Source organism: Leucopleurus acutus, assembly GCF_964270905.1.
Source record: "Leucopleurus acutus genome assembly, chromosome: 18".
Classification (NCBI taxonomy): Eukaryota; Metazoa; Chordata; class Mammalia; order Artiodactyla; family Delphinidae; genus Leucopleurus; species Leucopleurus acutus.
The window spans coordinates 60,511,439-60,530,423 of record NC_139160.1 but is presented as its reverse complement, the minus strand read 5'-3'; the positions used below and the strand labels follow the sequence as shown (position 1 = coordinate 60,530,423).

The window sequence follows — 18,985 nt, the reverse complement described above, 5'->3', positions numbered from 1 at the left end:
CAGAAGGGTAGAACCTGCTAATCCGTTTTACAGACAGGTTCTTGTATTAGCGAGGTTCCTACAGGAAACAGCTGGCGCATCATGCTGAGTAATTGGAGGAATTTAATAAAGGAACTCTTTTCAGAGGTGAAGGCAGAGAGCAGGGAACCCCAGGGGCTGAGTGCAACACTGGCAGAGGGGTGTATTTCCATCCTTAGGCTTGGAGGGGTGAGGAGGATAGAAATGCTGAGAAGAGAAGCCCTGTCCGCTTTAGTGGGTGGGAAGGCGCCGCCCGAGGAACGAACCATCTAACTAGCGTCACTCTCCACCCCCTTTCCTGTCCAGCCTGTTCTCCCTCCCGTCAGCCAAACCGGAATCCCGAGGGCTGCGGAGGCCTTGGCTTTGATTCCGATTGGAACTCACAGAGCAGAGGGGGTGGAGACAAGGGCTGGAGGGCACAGAAAGACAAATGGAAGGTCTGCACAGGGTGGAAGGTAAATTGTTAAATTAACTTAGTAGAATTAAACGGCCTAAGTCCACACCCAAGGCATTCCTACCATTTTTTTATTATTATTCCTGGAAGATATTCCAAAGATTTTCTTCAGGATCTTTAGGATACAAATCTATTCATCAAACTTGAATTTCTTTTCTACCCCTTACCAGACTTCCCTACTTACCTTTCTAGAATTACTAAAAGAGAAATAACCCAGTCTTCCGGAGTTCTTTCACACTGCCTGGACACAAGGCCTTTTCTCAGTGCCCCAGGATTTGGACTTTGACTTCATTTCATGTTATCTTTTAACATTTGAGTTTCTGTGGTTTTCTTCTCGACAGAAAAATCTTCTCTGGCCACATACATTTCTTTCTTTTTTATCAAAATAAAAATAGCCTTATTTCCTGTAATTATATAATATATGCTTATTATAAATAATGTAAACAATATTATTTTTTTTTAAGTTTAGCAAAAATTTTCCTTCAGTCCACAAACCAGGGGATAATAACTGTTAACACATTGCTGAAGAATATCTATCCAATATTCTCCATTACACACACACACGCAGATACTTATTTGTCAAAGTGGGATGGTTTACAAAATTATTTGGATTCCTTCCTTTAATAATTCACAGAAATTCTTTCGTATCTAGGTAGACAGATCTTCATAGTAATTTTATGATCTTATATATATTTTATTTTATGAATACCAAGTAATTTATAATATATAATAAATTGCACAATATTAAACACATAATCTCTAATTTTTTGACATTCTTCACTATTACAAACAATGTGACTATGGTCTACTAGTACATATATGTTTTTGTTTTTATCCCTGATTTTCTTAGGTTAACTTTCTAGATTTAAATCTCTTGCTAGAAATTTTTTGGTAAAGAAATTCTTCCATTTTCCACAACTGGTATTCTTTTCGGAATGCCAGTTCTAGGTGATATTTTTAATTTGCCCCACATTTTATTTTATCAACTGAGCTGTTCATTAATGCAACAAGAATATTTCCATTATATGTTTATTGCTCTTTTCTGGTAGAAATAAATAGAAACTTCTTGAGGCTAGTATATGTAAAAACGGGACATGTATTATGATGCTACAGAGCTTTTTCCTATGATCCAAGGTCAGAGTTATAGTAGGGCCTTAAGAACAGATTGAGTTGGAGAATGGAGGTAAAAAAAAAAAAAGGGAAATCTTTTGTGGGCATGTACTTATTCTCTCCTTCTGTATGTATATAAATCTGTTTAAAGCCCGTCTTCCTTAGTTTTCCATTTCTTGTATAAGCCATTATTTGTTCCATTGAAAAATAGTGTTGGTGATTCTCTGGTCCAGTTCTTAATTTCCTTGGGAAAGTGCCTAGTTGATTGGAGTAGTTCAGGTTTGAATGCTCACTCCTGATCTCTCTCAATCCATGAGTGATGAGTAGGACCTGATAACATTTAAAACATGGCCACTAGAAGCCCCACTGCCATAACCATGTGGATTGTGGTAGACAGTGTGATAGACAGTCTTAAGATGAAGGTGGATGGGCAGACAAGGCAAAAGTTAAAAGTAATAATTGGAGACTTCAATAACTAACTTCTAATAATGGATAGAACAACTAGGCAGAAGATTAACAGGAAACAGAAGACTTGAACTTCACTATGCACCAACTAGACCTAACAGATACCTTTGGAACACTTTACCCAACAGCTGTAGAATACACATTCTTCCCAAGTATACATGGAACACTGTTCAAGATAGGCCACATGCTAGGCCATAAAACAAACTTTAATAAATTTAAAAGAATTGAAATCATACAAAGTATGTTCTCTGACTACAATGGAATAAAATTAGAAATAAATCAACAAGAAAGAAACTTGGAAAATTCACAAGTATGTATTATAAAAATTAAGCAACACACTTCTAAATAAACAGTGGATCAAAGAAGAAGTCACAAGGAAAATTAGAAATTACTTTGACATGAATAGAAATGAAGATACACATACGAAATATACGGCATGTAGCTAAAGCAGTGCTTAGAGGGAAATTTACAGCCATAGATGCCTATAATAAACATTTATCATCCAAATGGAAGCGTATTACTTGTTCCTGATGCATCTTCCTGAGTTCTTGATAAGACATATAGACTTGTGAGAATATGAAAAATGGTGCCACAATATTGATACATTAAAGGTGAGAAGTATAGGTCATTTAAGGCAGAATTTCCAGTAAATTCATTTCTGGTGAGTTAAAAGGGATTAAGATGCACATTATTGAAAAGCACAACCAGTATTCTGACCTTTGAACTAGAACAGGAGACAGAAGCTGGATAAGCATTTTGGCTATTTTCATTAACCAATTTTTTTTTTTTTTTTTTGCGGTACGCGGGCCTGTCACTGTTGTGGCCTCTCCCGTTGCGGAGCACAGGCTCCATACGCGCAGGCTCAGCGGCCATGGCTCACGGGCCCAGCCGCTCCGCGGCATGTGGGATCTTCCCGGACCAGGACACGAACCCGTGTCCCCTGCATCGGCAGGTGGACTCTCAACCAGTGCGCCACCAGGGAAGCCCCATTAACCAACTTTTATAATGATATGTAATATTAACCTGATAACCAGAGGGTGAGCCCCCATTATATAGAAATAAACCCTGAGTTACAATGTCTTCACTTTCATTACTAACAAAGGGGACAAATGCTAATTTTGTTCTCTGTGGGCTACAACATCACTTTGGTTTTGTAGTTTTCCAGTTGTATTATAAGAACAGGGTCTTCCTGTTTCATTTGTTTGGAAAAGGAATATCATATATTTTTTAAATGTCTATTATGTGTAAGGAACTATGTTAAGCACTTTTATGCAAATTTGTTCACGTCTTTGTCTCATTATCTCTCCTGAGACATTATCATCATTACTTCAGAGATTATGAAACTGAGGCTGTGGGACTTCCCTGGTGGTCCAGTGGGTAAGACTCTGAGCTCCCAATGCAGGGGGCCTACGTTCGATCCCGCACGCGCGCCGCAACTAAGAGTCCACATGCTGCAACTAAAAGATACCGCATGCCGCTACCAAGACCCGGTGCAGCCAAAATAGATAGATAGATAGATATTAAAAACAAACAAAAAAAGAAACTGAGGCTGTAAGAAATTAAAATTTAACCAAAGTCATGGCCTGTATATGGGGAGGTGGATTTAAAAAGCTCTGACGTAAGCCCGAGCTTCTACTTTTTCCATTTCTCCAGGTTGTCTGCAATCTGCCACCTCCATTCCTGCATTTTGCTGGGAGAATCCCAACTCGAGTCCTTTTAGCTTGTACTTTCCCTTCAGATTATCTCAATGGCAGCACATAAGAAAAACTTTTGAATTGCTCTTTTTATTACTTCAGTTGCTAGAGAAATTTTGTGTTCTACCTCACAGCTTAGCAGAATGATCATTGAAGGGCCAATCTGATTGAATTTGAGAAATAAAAGTAATGACAGTTCTTCAAATATATTATTTTGTCTATTCATATGTGCCTGTTCAGACCTCAGCAAGATGTAAGACATTTAATTCACGTTTGTGAAGGCTTTAAACTGCTTCAGGTGATTTTGCACACATTGTCTTGTTCTGAATTTGATATTATTTGCTTCTAATCTCAACTTATTCTCAACAAAGTAACCATCCACACTTATAATAAACTTTATTAGATTCTTGTATTTTCTTTTCCATTTTTAGAACATATAAATTCTTTATTATCACTACGGTGGTCAAAATTTAGCTCTGTAATTGGAATTATAAATATGTGTAGACAAAAACCAAAACACATTTGTTTGTTTTATATGTTGTTGATAGACAACTGATGTTCCTCTGAAAAGTGCTACATGTGCCTATGTGCTGATTGATTGATGATGATATCAATACATTCTATTTTATAAATTCCAGGACTTTTACTGGTTTATGGTGACTGGTTCACTCTGAATGCATGATGAAATTGCCTTGCCTACCTGAGCTAGTATAAAAAAGTCTGTAGGTTAAAAGGGAGATTCAGTTGAGCCAGATAATAGTACTGATTTAAGAGCAAACGTATCCAATATCAAGTAAGAAACTGTTAGACCCTTCAGCCTTTCCTCTCTCGCTTCTCTGTCTCCTTTGGCCCACGATAAATTTCAATTACACAAACTATTTCCCATTGCTAATCACCTATTCTAGTCAGTATTCCTTAAATAGTCATTTAAGGCTGGGATGAGATCTCTGTGATTTCTGAAACTAAGAGAAACTTTGGAGCAGCCCACTAACAGAGCAGGAAATTCCCTAATATCCTCAGGATATGTTTAGAAACGCATCACGATTAAATACAAGAGGGACTAACATCTCCTGGGGATATTTATTAAATAAACGTGCCTAAATACGTCTGACAAATACATTATCTTTCCAAAAAAAGTCTAATTACTGAGATCCATTTATCTAATTAAGTGACACTCGAATGCCCTAATTTTTCTTTTGAAACTCCTCTTTGACAATGAATTTTCTGATCATGAAACCAGCTTGCTAAAATGGGTACCAAGATAATCAACTCATTTGTGCATTTTTTGTATTTCCTATGTGAGATAAAAGCATTCAGAGGAAAAAAAAGCCATCATTCCATCCTCTAAGATTAAAGTAACTTTTCCTAAACAATTATTCAAGGAAAATGAAAAACGTTATTTACTTCATTGTTATTTGTGGCAGTGACAATAAGATGAGTGAAGGAGATAAATATTAAACAGCATGAATTATATTTGTAAAAGAAAGGAAATTTCAACTTTTTTCCTTCAAAATTGTGAAAACAATAACACACCATTATTCCACATAATCAAACAATAATTATCTCATAAAAATAAGAAGGCAAGCATTAAAATATCTACCCATAAAATGCAGACTTGTTATAGCACAACTTGCTTTGTTTTGGAATTCAGCAAAATGGAGTCTCATTCAAGGAGACTTAGTCATCAAATACTCAAAATATCAATACTTTTTCCTGTCAGGGTCTTTTCAGTTTAATCTGTCATTAGTTTCTTCTTTTCTGTACAAAATCACTCTTTTCCCCCAATCCAGGCATATATATATACACCTAATTGTTTTCTAAACATTCTTTTTTTTCTTCCTTTGGCACCATTTGCTCATGACTTGTCTCTCTGTTTCGAATACTCTTCCCCACCTCTCCTTGGCCTAGAATCACACAAGAGGCAGTTCTAGAGAATGAGAAGAGCAAAGATTTTGAAATTTGGAAGAAGTGGGTTTGACCAAGCTCTGCCTCTTGCTAGTTGTGCAACAGTAGGAAGTGTAAGACAATAGGACCAAAATGGAGTCACTTATGCTAAGCCCCATGTCACCAAACCAAGACTTAACTCTATAATTTTGGATCTCCCAGAAATGGAATCTTAAAGCCGTCAATTGGGGATCACCTTATCAGCACTAGTTAGGTCACCTGCCTGGTAGACCCCTGCCATCCCCTACAGAAAGTAACCTGCAATAATCAACCCACTTTTTCTGCCAAGTATAACTTCCTTGTTCCAGCTCCCTCTGCCTATAAAGTCCTTTACTTTGTACAGCTCCTTAGACCTCCTTTCTATTTGCTAGATTGGATACTGCCTGGTTCATGAATTACTGAATAAAGCCAACAAGATCGTTAAATTTTACTCAGTTGAATTTTGTTTTTTAACAGAAGGAAGCTTTGAAGTTCAGCTTTTGTCCTTTGTAAACTGGCAATGTATTATCTATTTCACGGGATTGATCTGAAAATTATGTGACATATTTGAATTAAAAAAAAAAGTCAGTGGGATGGAAAGTTCTCCATAAAACCTACCCCTCCATAGGATTTTTGTAGCAATTACAGCCACAGTGATCTCTCCTTTAAACATGCCTCACCAAGCCTGCCTCTTATTTGACCCTTCTCACAGGTTTTATGTAGTTAGCCAACTTTTAAAGTTCACTGAAAAACAGTTACTGAACACTTGCTAAGAGTCATACTCAGTGTTACATGGTGGTGAAGACAGAAAAAATATCCACGAGAATCTTGTGATCTATGTTGAATGAGGGTCTAGTAATTTGGACTCTGCAGAGCTGAAAAAACCAACTAACTACATCTTACCCCAAATTAAAGCAGTTATAGAGGGTGGCTCTGAGGAGGTAGCTTTAGTAGGAAATAAGACTGTGACCCCAAGATTTTCTCCTGTTATATATTTCTGTCTGTCAACAACAAAGATCAGATTATAGAGATTGCCTTCTTTCTAAAGCCTGTTCTTTCAAATTCTAAGGGAAGCCACAATTAAGTTGAGAGAAGAGGGAAATTGGAAGGGCCAAGAGGCCAGTAAGTAAAAGTCTTCAGACTCAAAACTTCTAGAAGTCTTTCTAATGGAGACTAGTGCCAGAAATTTACTATAATCAAAGAAACCATAAGCCTGACCTAGAAAGCCTGTGATTTACTTCAGCTCTGCGGAGACCCTCAGGAACCCAAACCTTCACTAGCAGGAATAAGGCTGCAAAAGTGTAGTCCCTCGGAAGGGCAGACTTTCCTTTCCTTCCCACTTTGATGGGACCATAGAGAATAAAAAGAAGAAATTTCTGGAAGTAGAATTAGGGGTACAGGAATCAGGGGCTGCCAGATGGAATTGACTCAGAAGCTGAGTCCCTGTCTGGGCAGGAGTCTTCCCAGTTTCTGCCCAGCAGGAGTTGATAGTTCCTATGGACCAGAGATTACTGTGCATTTCCTATTCTTCCCTCTTTTGGAGGAAAGTTCTTATTAAATTATTATTTTAAAAATTACTTCTCCTGTTTCTATGACATGATCAGGTATTGAGTTTGTAAGCATGTGTATGTCTGTAGTGATGGGGAACACAGTACTTTTCTTTTACTTCATAGTTTCCTGATCAGGAGAAGCAACATAAGGAGATTATGGAGAAAGCTATCCCTCAGAGACCCTGGACTTTGATATGGGTGCAGGAACTGGCTGGAATTTTGCAGTTGTTTTCCTTGGGCAAAAATGTGAATGCATTTTTTTAAGAAAAGAAAGATGAACATCTGCTATTTCGGTGATCAAGGAGGCACATGGTGGCAAAAACTGCTGGTTGTTCCCTGATATGTATTCTTCCCACTTTGATTCTTTATTCATTTATTTGTTTATTTTTATTAATATTATTATTTTTCCAATGGAAACTTGAGTTTTACATTTCTCAGCCTTCTTTGAAGCTAGTAGAAGTGATGTATGCATTTAGGTTACACCCTTAAAAGGAAAAAGCTCACTCACTTCTGGTTTTTATCTTCTTGTTGGCTAGAATGTGGACACGATGGTAGTGAGTCATCTTAAGCCTTGTGGATGAGGAAAAAAATTCTTAATTTGATAAAGCCAGAAAACAAAAACAAAACCAAAACTGGGTTCCCAACAATACTGGAGTTGGACAACTTCACCCCTGGACTGCTATGAGAGAGAAAGAGGGTGAAGGAGGGGAAAAGGGAGAGGGAAAGGGAGGTGGGGGAAAGGGAAAGACAGAAAATGAGAGGGAGTGGAAAAGGAGGAGGAAAGAGATCTAGCTTATAAAACTCTTGTCGTATTTGATATATAAAATCATGGATTGGGTTAGTTCACCAGGGCAATGATTCTCAACAGGAGATGATGTTGGCTCCCAGGGGACATTTGGCAAGATCTGGAGACATTTTTGGTTGTCTGGAGGCTGGGTGCCACTGCCATCAGATGGGTTGAGGCCAACGATGCTGGTACACGTCCTACAATGCGCAGGACAGTTCCCACAACAAAGAACAAGGCCAACCCAAAATGTCAATAGTGCCAAGTTTGAGAAACCTTGACTTAGGGAAAGTGTTGATAAAGTTGAGAAGAAGACCTAAGATTGAAATAACCAATCAGTTTGCCTACGACATGGAGTAACACCAGAAAGAACTGGAAAATCAGGCAGGTTCAAATAGTTAACATTCTTGTAAGCCACTGAAGAAGTTTAGACTTTGTACTAAGGACAAATAGAAACTGGGAGTGAAAAGGGGCTTACCATAATAGGATTTGGATTTTAATGACACGAATTTGGCTGCAGTGTGCAGACTGACCTGGAATGAGCAGGTCTGGAGGCCACTGAGCCCAAGTTTAAGACACAGTATCCCTGGCAAGGGCAGCGCAGTAGGAAAGGAGAAAGCAGCAGACAGATTCAGGGGACTTCCGGAGGTAGAAACAAAGTATTTGGTGATTGTACTGACATGTTGGTGAAGGAGAGAGAATTCTAGTTTGGACTAGAGGCACACAGGTGACACTCAGTGAGCAAAAAATCATTTTTTTTCGCCTTGTATATTTTCTCCAGCACTTTGGAGACAGCAGTTATGAGGCAAGGGACTTCACAGTAAAATCACTGAAATCATCACCAGATTCCTATAGGTATTTAGGATTGGGGAAGAAGGCATTGTCTTTCATATGCAGTGTAACAAGCAAATGGAAGTCATCTCTGAGGAGCTGTCAGGAACTAGGGTCCTGGTGAATAAACACCAACCTTTTCACGGAAGGTAACCATTTTCTACTGTAGCAAGTACATTCTGTCATGTTGAGGGATGGTGTCAGACTGGAATATTTAACCTGTCCCCCATCTTTGTAATTAAACTTGAAGTCAGAAGCACTACCAGTGTTCCAGGCTGCTTGCATCTGAGTTGCTATGGTTAAATATATACATCTTAGCAACTGTACGCAACTTTCTTAAGGTTTTCCGGGTGCCTCCACATCAATGAAAGAAACAAAATCAAGTTAGAAAATTATCCTTAAAAATGATTTGTAAATGATTATATATATATATAAAATACATGGATCAGTTGACCCAAGAAATCCAACCTATCAGTCCTAGTTCCAGGACACATATTAAGAATTCATAAATGCTAAATGCAATGGGTACGCATAAAAAATGTTCTCCCTGCTCAAAGTCTATAATAAAATTTTGGGTCTTATTAGGATTGCTCAGAATGAATGGTCATTAATTTGAAAGACTATTAATTTATTATTTCTAAGACTATGAAAGAAAAACTAGGTAAGATAGGATTTTAAAAACTCACTAAAGAATTTTTATTTTATTAAAATTTTAAGCCATTTAAAATTATTCAAATAATTTGATATTAAATATGAGAAATCACAACGTAAAAATTGTGATTTTGAGGCCTAAATAATTAGATCATGATATTCCAATGTGAATTTCATATTACACAATTAATTCACAAACAGCTTATCTCAGAATGTGTAACAATTTTTTTCCATTGTTTATGTGGCATGTTTGTACTACTATTAGCTTTCTAAAAGGCGGGTTTAAAAAACCCAACAAAACCAAAAAACTCTAGAGCAGATTACTGTTAAAAATGCACTACGTATACTTTAGTATTTGAAGAGCTTAAAAACATTTTTTCTTTGTTTGGCTAATGTTTTGAATTAAATCTTCACAGATGTAGTGCTTCTAGAAAAATGAAATCTTAGGATTTACACACAAGTGTTTTATAAGCATTTAATATATGCTATCAAGATTAGTTGATACATTTTCATTACAAATTTGTTCTTCAATATAGTCTCTTATTCAACACATTTTATCCGATAGCACATTGGAATTCACAGAAGTTCTATTTGGTAGAAATGAAAATGCAAAAACTTATTTGCTCCCTCTGCTGGAGAAATGGGTGTTAATTTAAAGAGACAACGTGGTTTTGAACTATGGAAAGCAATGTGTATGTTTTATTTCTCAAACCCAAGAAGTGTCTCAGTAAGCAAATATAATGGCATGTAGAGAGTAGAAATAAAGCACATTTAGTAAGGTACATTCTATTTTAAAGACTAAAATAAAAAGATGCACTTCTGGAAAAAACTGTTAACTCGAGAATGAAGATTTAAATGTTTGTCTCTAAAGCTTCCTTTAGTATTTATTGTACAGATTCACTTCCCAGAATTACCAGTCTATTTTGGAATGACTGTTCTGTATTCTTTCATAGATGATGTGGACTCTTGAGTATTATATTTGTATAACGTCAATACCCAAGGAAATAAAACAAGAGATCTTGCATAACTTTTAGCCTAGAATAGTTTTCTTTTTCTCTTCTCCTCATTCTTCAAGTAATCTTTAAGCACATGTTCTGGTGCAATTATTATGCAAGTGTACTAGCAAGTCTGACAGTATATCAGTTTATAGATATAATAACAATAATAATATTTAACTTTATTGTGCCCCAAGTAAGTGCTAAGAATTGTACTAAATTCTTTATGCAAATTATCTTATTTAGTCATTTCTCAAGTATGTGGGGGTTGGTATCAAAACTAGAGTTGACTTTCTGTAGAGATCGACACAGCTGATTGTGGGGATAAGGTCCTGTCCTAAAAAGAAGGAGACTGAGTCTGACTTGGTGAACTGCTTATCAGGGTGTTCCTTCACCGACTGCACTCCTCAGATTCTGAGAACCAGATTTATACCCTCCCGGGCAGAAAATCAGAGGATTCCTTTTTAGGGAACTAAGCCCAAGAAACAATACAGGTGCTGACATTAGAGTTTCCCTCAATGAAAAATTCAGCTCCCTGTCTCTTCACCCCCTTTAGAAGTTCACCACTCAATAACCACCCCCACCCAACATACCTCACAAACATGAACTCAGGTAGCAGTCATCAGATTTCCAAGGAAAACTTCTAATATAAAAGACTGGGACCAAAATAAATGAACTCAAACAAACAAATGAAAAATCTAGCCCCATTTTACAGGTGAAGAAACTGAGGTCTAATAAATAAGGAACTTGCCTAAATTCAAACACCTAAAACTTTCCAAGGCAGAATTTTAAACCAGACTGCCTGGCTCCATCCTGGAGCTGACACATGTAACCATTATAAGAAAGTCTGAATGATGTCTAGAGTGAAATGTTACCTGCACATTGTACGACTGGTTTTAAACCAATAAATAATAAAATATGTCACTACAAAGCTGCTATTTCTTCCTGCCAGGCATTATGTTAATGCAAATTGCTGTAAAACGTAAGTTTCTGGGAGATTCCTTGTTCTCTCAGATGGAGCAGTAAAGACAACCTGACGAGGCTTGACGATGCATGGCACAATGGAGTTCTTAGTTAAGAAGTCTGACTTTGACTGCTGATCCTCTGAGTCAAAAGGTCACCATTTGCTCAGGTTTTCTCATCGTTAAAATGGTTGTGCCTCTTGCAGGAAAAGTCATGATGATAAATTCGAAAAGATCTGCTGATCCTTACAACCTGGGATAATAGTCTCTGTAAATACTCAGTAAAAAACCTGTCAGCCCAGGGCTTCCCTGGTGGTGCAGTGGTTGAGAGTCCGCCTGCCGATGCAGAGGACATGGGTTCTGTGCCCCGGTCCGGGAAGATCCCACATGCCGCGGAGCAGCTGGGCCCGTGAGCCATGGCCGCTGAGCCTGCCGCGTCTGGAGCCTGTGCTCCGCAACGGGAGAGGCCCGCGGACCGCAAAAAAAAAAAAAAAAAAAAAAAAAAATCCGCCCAAAACTTGATGTGTAGCTGTACTCTTGTGCATCACATGTGGTAATGGAATAGAAAATTACCTGGAAAAAATCTTTTACACTGTTAGAAGGATCAATTCAATGCCCTAAAGCTGAAGAATTTTGAGTTAGAGTGTTAACACCTTATTTAACGGTTTGAATACTGACTTCTCACCAATTTAAAGGAAATGTAATAATGTATCTGCTGCTTTTTTGATGATAGAGTCAAACTGTAATACAGGACCATTGAATCCACTGCTATTTGAATGAATCAGTATTTTCTAAATATCTTAGCTGATGATTGCTGACTGATTGATTTGGCCAATTATATATCTGATTCTCATAGGCCTGCTATATTGAATAAAAACAACGGTATGGGAAATTTTAATTGTGACCATCCAACACATAGTTTAAGATATAGAAGCTATGATAGTTAAATTGATTAATTGGTGAATCATAAACCATTTGAGGTCTATACTTTTCAAGTGAGCTCGGTAACAAAAAATTGTCTGCTGAATTTTGTACTCCATAGACATCCTTAAAAACATAAATCCAATCCCTCAACCAGAACATAGTAATTCTATTTCTAATACCAAAAAATCTCCAACACAGTGTGATGACATTGCACAGAAAAATCTCTTCAGGAGAAATTGCACTAGCAGTATTAAGACTCCTTCAGATCGCCCAATGGGCATCAGATATATCTGCCACATCAATTCAGGACACTTGAGCTAAAATACAAGACAAAAATAGTTCTGTCACAATATTGTAGATAGGGCTGTGTTAAAGGACACAAGAGGTATGCTCAGGGCCACTGAGAAAAATATGTGTGTGGAGTGTTTCAGAAGTCCCATTATAGAGGCTGTTGTCAGGGACAAAACAATCTGTATTCTATTAGTATTATTTTATTTTGATTTTACAACCAGTATAGGCTGAGAAAATACACGTGTATTCATACATGTTATGTTGCACACGAGAAAATGAGGCCCAAGGAGGTGGTAACTTTTTCAATAATATCACTACTCTTATTGGTAAAAATAAGCTGTAAATACTATTTTAGAAAAAAACTCCTTGATATAGTGAGTATCATAGTTGAAAAAGGTCTAGAATTAGAAATATCAGATCAATTCGGAGAGGCTATGTTTGTGAAGAATGAATGAGCCAGGAGCTGATTAAATAAATTAAGGTTCATCCATACAATGGAATTTTTATGCAGCTGTTAAAAAGAATGTGGCAGATACGTAAAAAAACACTATAGATAAATCAACCTGGAATTCTAAAATATGTTCAGGTAAGACACAGGAAGGCAGGAAAAAGAAAAGAGAAAATAAACAGAAAATCAAAAAATAAAATGGAATCATAAACCCTAACGTATCAATAATTTCACTAAATATAAATGGTCTAAATACATGTTAAAAAACAGAATTTGACAGAGCAAGTAAAAAATTATCAAACTATATTTTGTCTACAAGAAATTCTCTTCAAATATAATGAGATAGGTAAATCGAATGTTAAACAATGGGAAAATATATATCATGCAAACATTAATCAAAAGAAAGCAGGAGTGGCTATATTAATATCAGATAAAATAGACTTCAGAGCAAAGAAAATTTCCAGAGACAGATAGGAACTTTACATAGTGATAAAAGGGTCAATCCACCAAGAAAGCATGACAATGATAAATGTGTATCATAACAACAAGTTTCATATCCTTAAAACCTGTTTGATAGCAGTATTTTTGTACAATTAAAGATAGCTGTTTAGAATATCTTACTGATAATTCTGTATATTTATAATAACAATTTTATGTTTTCTTTGGCCTTTCATGGTTTTAAAAATGGACATTTTTCCATTACCGAACAACTTTATCAACCCTTTCTTCTCTGGTATAGAGTCACCAGTTAGGCAGATAGACACTTTCAGTAGTAAAGATGTTAAGAGGTTTAAATTAGCACATGTAAGGAAAAGTATATAGTGTATTTTGAGAAGCTTTATGAGAGAGAGAGAGAGAGACTTTTCCCTAACAACTTTGCTCAGTGTATACTGAGTTATACACCAATAATGCTATGTAACAAACTACCCCAACACTTGATGACTTAAAACAGCAATCAGCTATTGGCAGAGATCTGTAGGTCAGTAGGCTTGGCTGATTTAGGCTGGCTCAGGTGAGCAGCTCTTTTTTGGGCTGGAACAGCTTGAGTAATTTTGCTTCTAAACACTGGTCTGTAGGTTGTCCGGGGTGGCTCTGCTCACATGTCTTTCATTTCCCTTGGAACAGTTGGCTAGTTAGAGAATGTTTTTCACATGGAAATGGCAGAGGCACAAGAGAAGAAGAGAAAAGATGTGTTATCATAAGGTCTAGTCTTGGAACTGGCACACTGTCCCTTCTGCTCATACGGCATTAGGTAAAGCAAGTTACGTGGCCAAGCTCAAACGTAAGGGGCAGGTGAATATAAACCCCTTTTAGAAGAATTGCAAAATCCCTAAGCAAAGGATGTAAATACAGGGAAGTGTGAAGAATTGGGGCCAATGGTGAGATTTAGTAAGACTGTTAACTGTGCTATCAATCCCGCTTGCCAAACAACACACACACACACACACACACACACACACACACACACACACACACACACACACACACACACACACACACACACACACACACCTGACTAATGTCTTCCCGCTAAGTTTGGGTGGATTTTTGAGTTACTTGTCTTTATTTTGTATTTTTAAATTTTATTTATTTATTTATTTTTAATTAATTAATTTATTTGGCTGCATTGGGTCTTCATTGGTGTGTGTGGGCTTTTCTCTAGTTGCTGTGTATGGGCTTCTCACTGCAGCGGCTTCTTTTGTTGTGGAGCATGGGCTCTAGGCCTGTGGGCTCAGTAGTTGTGGCTCACAGGCTTAGTTGCTCCACGGCATGTGGGATCTTCCCGGACCAGGGCTCCAACCCATGTCCCCTGCAGTGGCAGGCAGGTTCTTAACCACTGCACCACCAGGAAAGTCCCAACTTGTTTTTAAATGAATATGAAACTTAAAATCATGAAAGATGATGACATTGAACTCCCATATTTTTGTTTGCTACATACTTCAGAGAGATAGGCATAATCAGGAAAGGGTGGGCAGTGGTAGGGGCTATGCATCTAGTGGTAAAATAAATTTTATACTATATGCCTGGAGTTTCCCTTGTCCACTTGGTCAATAAGTATGTATAATTCCTCCCCACTTTTCTTTCTCTTTTGAGGCTGTCATAAAATCATGGCATGATTAAGCTAGAAGAATCCAGACACTTTAAAAGTGATCAAGTCCTTGGGCTTCCCTGGTGGTGCAGTGGTTGAGAGTCCGCCTGCTGATGCAGGGGACGCGGGTTCGTGCCCCGGTCTGGGAAGATCCCACATGCCGCGGAGTGGCTGGGCCCGTGAGCCATGGCCGCTGAGCCTGCGCGTCCGGAGCCTGTGCTCCACAACGGGAGAGGCCACAGCAGTGAGAGGCCCACATACTGAAAAAAACAAAAAACAAAAAAAAACTGATCCAGTCCAAAAATATTCAATCTCTGTTCCTCATATATATGGATTATATAATCCATATAATCTTGGATTATAAAGTGGGAGGGTAGATATTTTAGGACCCTTCTCCTACTTGATAAGAAAAGATCTATTTTAGCTGTTTTGTCTATTGGCCTCTCATGTGATGTTTCATGACATAAAATGGTTGGAGCATCTTTGATTTTACTAAAATTATTCTCTCTCTCTCTTTTTCTTTTTTTAACAGCCGAGGAAAATGAGGCCCTGAGATGTGGAGTGACTTATTTCTACACTACCAACATGTAGGTTAGACTTGGGATTCCTGGCTTCTGTACTCGATTAGGTTTCCTATACAACAAATTGCCACAGACCTAGTGGCTTAAAGCAACGCACATTATCTCAAAGTGTCTGTGGGACAGAAGTTCGGGAATGGCTCAGCTGGGTCCTCGGCAAGTCTGCAATTAAGGTGTTGTCCAAGGCTTCATTCTCATCTGGAGGCTCGACTGGAGAACGGTCTACTTTCAGGATCGCTCAGATTATGGCAAAATTCACTTCTTTATGGCAGTAAAATTCAGGTCAGCTTGCTTCTTTGACCAGTAATAGGCAGTGAGAGACCCTAGCAAGAGAGGTGCTACACTTATGTAATCATGTATTTACCATTGCCTTTCGCACGTTCAACTGATTAGAAGCAAATCAGCGTTTTGCCCACACTCAGGGAAGAGGATTATACAAAGACATGAAGACCTGAAGGTGGGGTCATGGAAGCCACCTTAAAACCTGTCCACCACCAGTACAATAACTGTTTTAGCTGCCAAAATGTTAGTAGGTGAGAAGGACACTATAGTGGTTTAAAATCTGTCTAATGTTCAAAAAAGTATTCTCTCCTTTTACTCTACTCCCTTGAATCTGGACTGGACTTGGTAATTTATTTCTAATAAACTAGAAGATGGTGGAAGAGATGGTGTGTGACTTCTGAGACAAAAGGCATTGTGATCTTCTCTTTGCTCTCTTTCTTCGATGATTCACTCTGGGGGAAAACAGCTGTTATGTCACAAGGACATTAAAGCAGGCCGGAGGAGTGGTCCATGTGGCAAGGAACTGAGTAACCCTGTCGAAAACCAGAAAAAGGTTTCTGCCAACAGCTATATGAGAGCCAGCCCTCCGCTGACAGTCACGTGAGTCAGCCGTTTCAGAAGAGGATTCTTGAGCCCCAGTCGAGCTGTTAGATTTCCGCAGCCCCAGCCAGTATACCCTCCTGAGAGAAGCAGAGCCAGACCACTCAGTGGAGCCTCTCCCGAATTCCTGAGCCACCAAAACTGTAAGATCCATAAATTTTTTTACTTTAAGTTACTAAGTTTAGGGGTAACTTGTTACTCAGTTAATAGAGAATTAATATAGATATGAAGTGCTTTACTGTCTGACTTCACATCAATCAAGGAGTCTCCCTACTGTGCATAACGGGAGACTGTTTCTGACAGACTTTTTTATATTTATGAAAATCCTTGCAAAATCTTCTGCTTATTTTCCCTTATAAAAGGACACCAACCCAAGATATAAATGTCCACTTTTGTTAGCATCTAAGAATTCTTTTCAGAAAAAAACGAAATGTCCATGCTCTGTCCTAAAGCATTGATTGAAGGGGTAATTTCCCCTGGAAAAGGCTGTGCTGTAGTCAACATTCACATCTCAGAGCTGACATAACCCTTTTCCACTCCGTATTCTAGAGGGTTTCCAGCAGCTAAATCAACACATTTTCTGCAGAGAAATGTTCCAAAGATAAAGTAAGAAAGATGAGGACACTTGTTCTTAGACTCTTCCAGGTGAGTGAAGCCTCAGTGTGGATTCAAGTGAATTTGCTCGGAGGCTTTATTCAGAGAAAACAGTCAAAAGATCAACCCTTCATGGGGGTTATAACCTTAAGAAACTTTAAAGAAATGGCTTGTCTCTCCCTCCAGCTGTGAGCATAGGAACAAAGCAACAGAAAAGTTTATCAAAAAAGTTTCTAAAATTTATTTATTTTATTTATTTATTTTTGCCTGTGTTGGGTCTTCGTTGCTGCACGCGGGCATTTCTCTAGTTGTGGCGAGCTGGGGCTACTCTTCGTTGCGGTGCACGGGCTTCTCATTGCAGTGGATTCCCTTGTTGCAGAGCACGGGCTCTAGGCACACGGGCTTCAGTATTTGTGGCTCGTGGGCTCAGTAGTTGTGGCTCAGGGCCTCTAGAGCGCAGGCCCAGTAGTTGTGACGCACGGACTTAGTTGCTCCATGGCATGTGGGATCTTCCTGGATCAGGGCTCAAATCCCTGTCCCCTGAATTGGCAGGCGGATTCTTAACCACTGCGCCACCAGGGAAGTCCCAAGTTTATCAAATTGAATTGATTTTCTTAACAGGACTGAAATAATCTGGTCTAAGTGAAAAAATAGACTTTCTTCGTTAGGGCTGAATTTAAAAGCGCAGACTTTTTTGGTATCAAAATAACTGGCTTTACAGTTGGATGTTAGCTCTGCGTGGCAATTATTCTTTACTTCTTTACTCCTCGGATCCTCTTGTGTTCCTTTTTATCTGCCATGCGTTACACTTTTATAATTAGGAGCTGATTAAGCCATGGTAGACTATTTTTACTTTTTCACTTCAAAAATTATTGTAGAATGCTTTTTTCCCCAATTGTCTATTTCACAAATAGCCTGATTATTGGTATTGGTGTTTCAGTGGTGAGTGAAATCAACTAATGTATATTCCATGGTGGAGGAAGCAAAATGCCTATTGGGTTAATTTAATCCATATTAAATTGTGATATTTGTGCCTTAAAGGGGTAAATTTAACAAGGCCTGGATTTAATTTATCAAGTATACTGACGTAGGTAAATAACAGCATGGAGCCTGATGCATCAGAGTTGGAAGTGTAATGAGATCAGTAGGCAAGCCCTCCATAAAATTACGTGGGGCGTAGGAGAATCCAGACATAGCAATTATACTTAGCAAGAAGAAGCAGTTCTAGAGTGTGAAACAATTAGTCAGATTTACAATCTCAGAGGAGAGAAGGGAAAATTACTTAAGGTAAACTCAGAAGCATCTTAAATCATCGTTACACTGTATTGATCTCAGTTGAAAGTGACTGGCTAGAAATGCTTGGTTTATCTTTACCATTAAATGTTTCCATGGTGTTTGACTAACACCAAGAATATATAGCCTGGCATTTGAACTATAGTGAATTATAAGCACCTAGGCTTTTGCTGTGTGTGCATGTCTTTTGGAAGAAGAGTCTCAGAACACTTAAGAGAGTTGATGTTCATCTATAAGCTAGTTGTATTTTTTAACATTCCTGATAATACACCAGAGTAAAGGGTGGGCAAGTACATTTAAAGAGAATGAAGAAGTATACGTGGCAGTGGTTTTAAGTGAGAAATAGGCTGCACTATTTTAACTAGTTTTATATCAATACATGTCATTGTCCATTTACTTATTAAATGGTGCTTATTATTAAGTGTATAAGTGTAAGGAGAGTGATTTTA

General features: G+C 38.1%; 1 protein-coding gene across 6 annotated transcripts in view; it reads left to right on the top strand.

Annotated features, from left to right (window-relative positions):
- Nucleotides 1–18,985, top strand: part of LOC309974752 (uncharacterized protein) — a 157,226-nt gene that overhangs the window by 22,495 nt on the left and 115,746 nt on the right. For 4 of the 6 annotated variants that reach the window (XR_014326902.1, XR_014326903.1, XR_014326904.1 and 1 more), the window contains exon 4: nucleotides 15,722–16,792. The exons of 1 other annotated variant lie outside the window; for it this stretch is intronic. The gene's annotated coding sequence lies outside the window, so the exon portion shown is untranslated. The remainder of the gene's footprint in view (nucleotides 1–15,721; nucleotides 16,793–18,985) is intronic. One more of the 6 variants, XR_014326905.1, reaches the window with a different exon arrangement.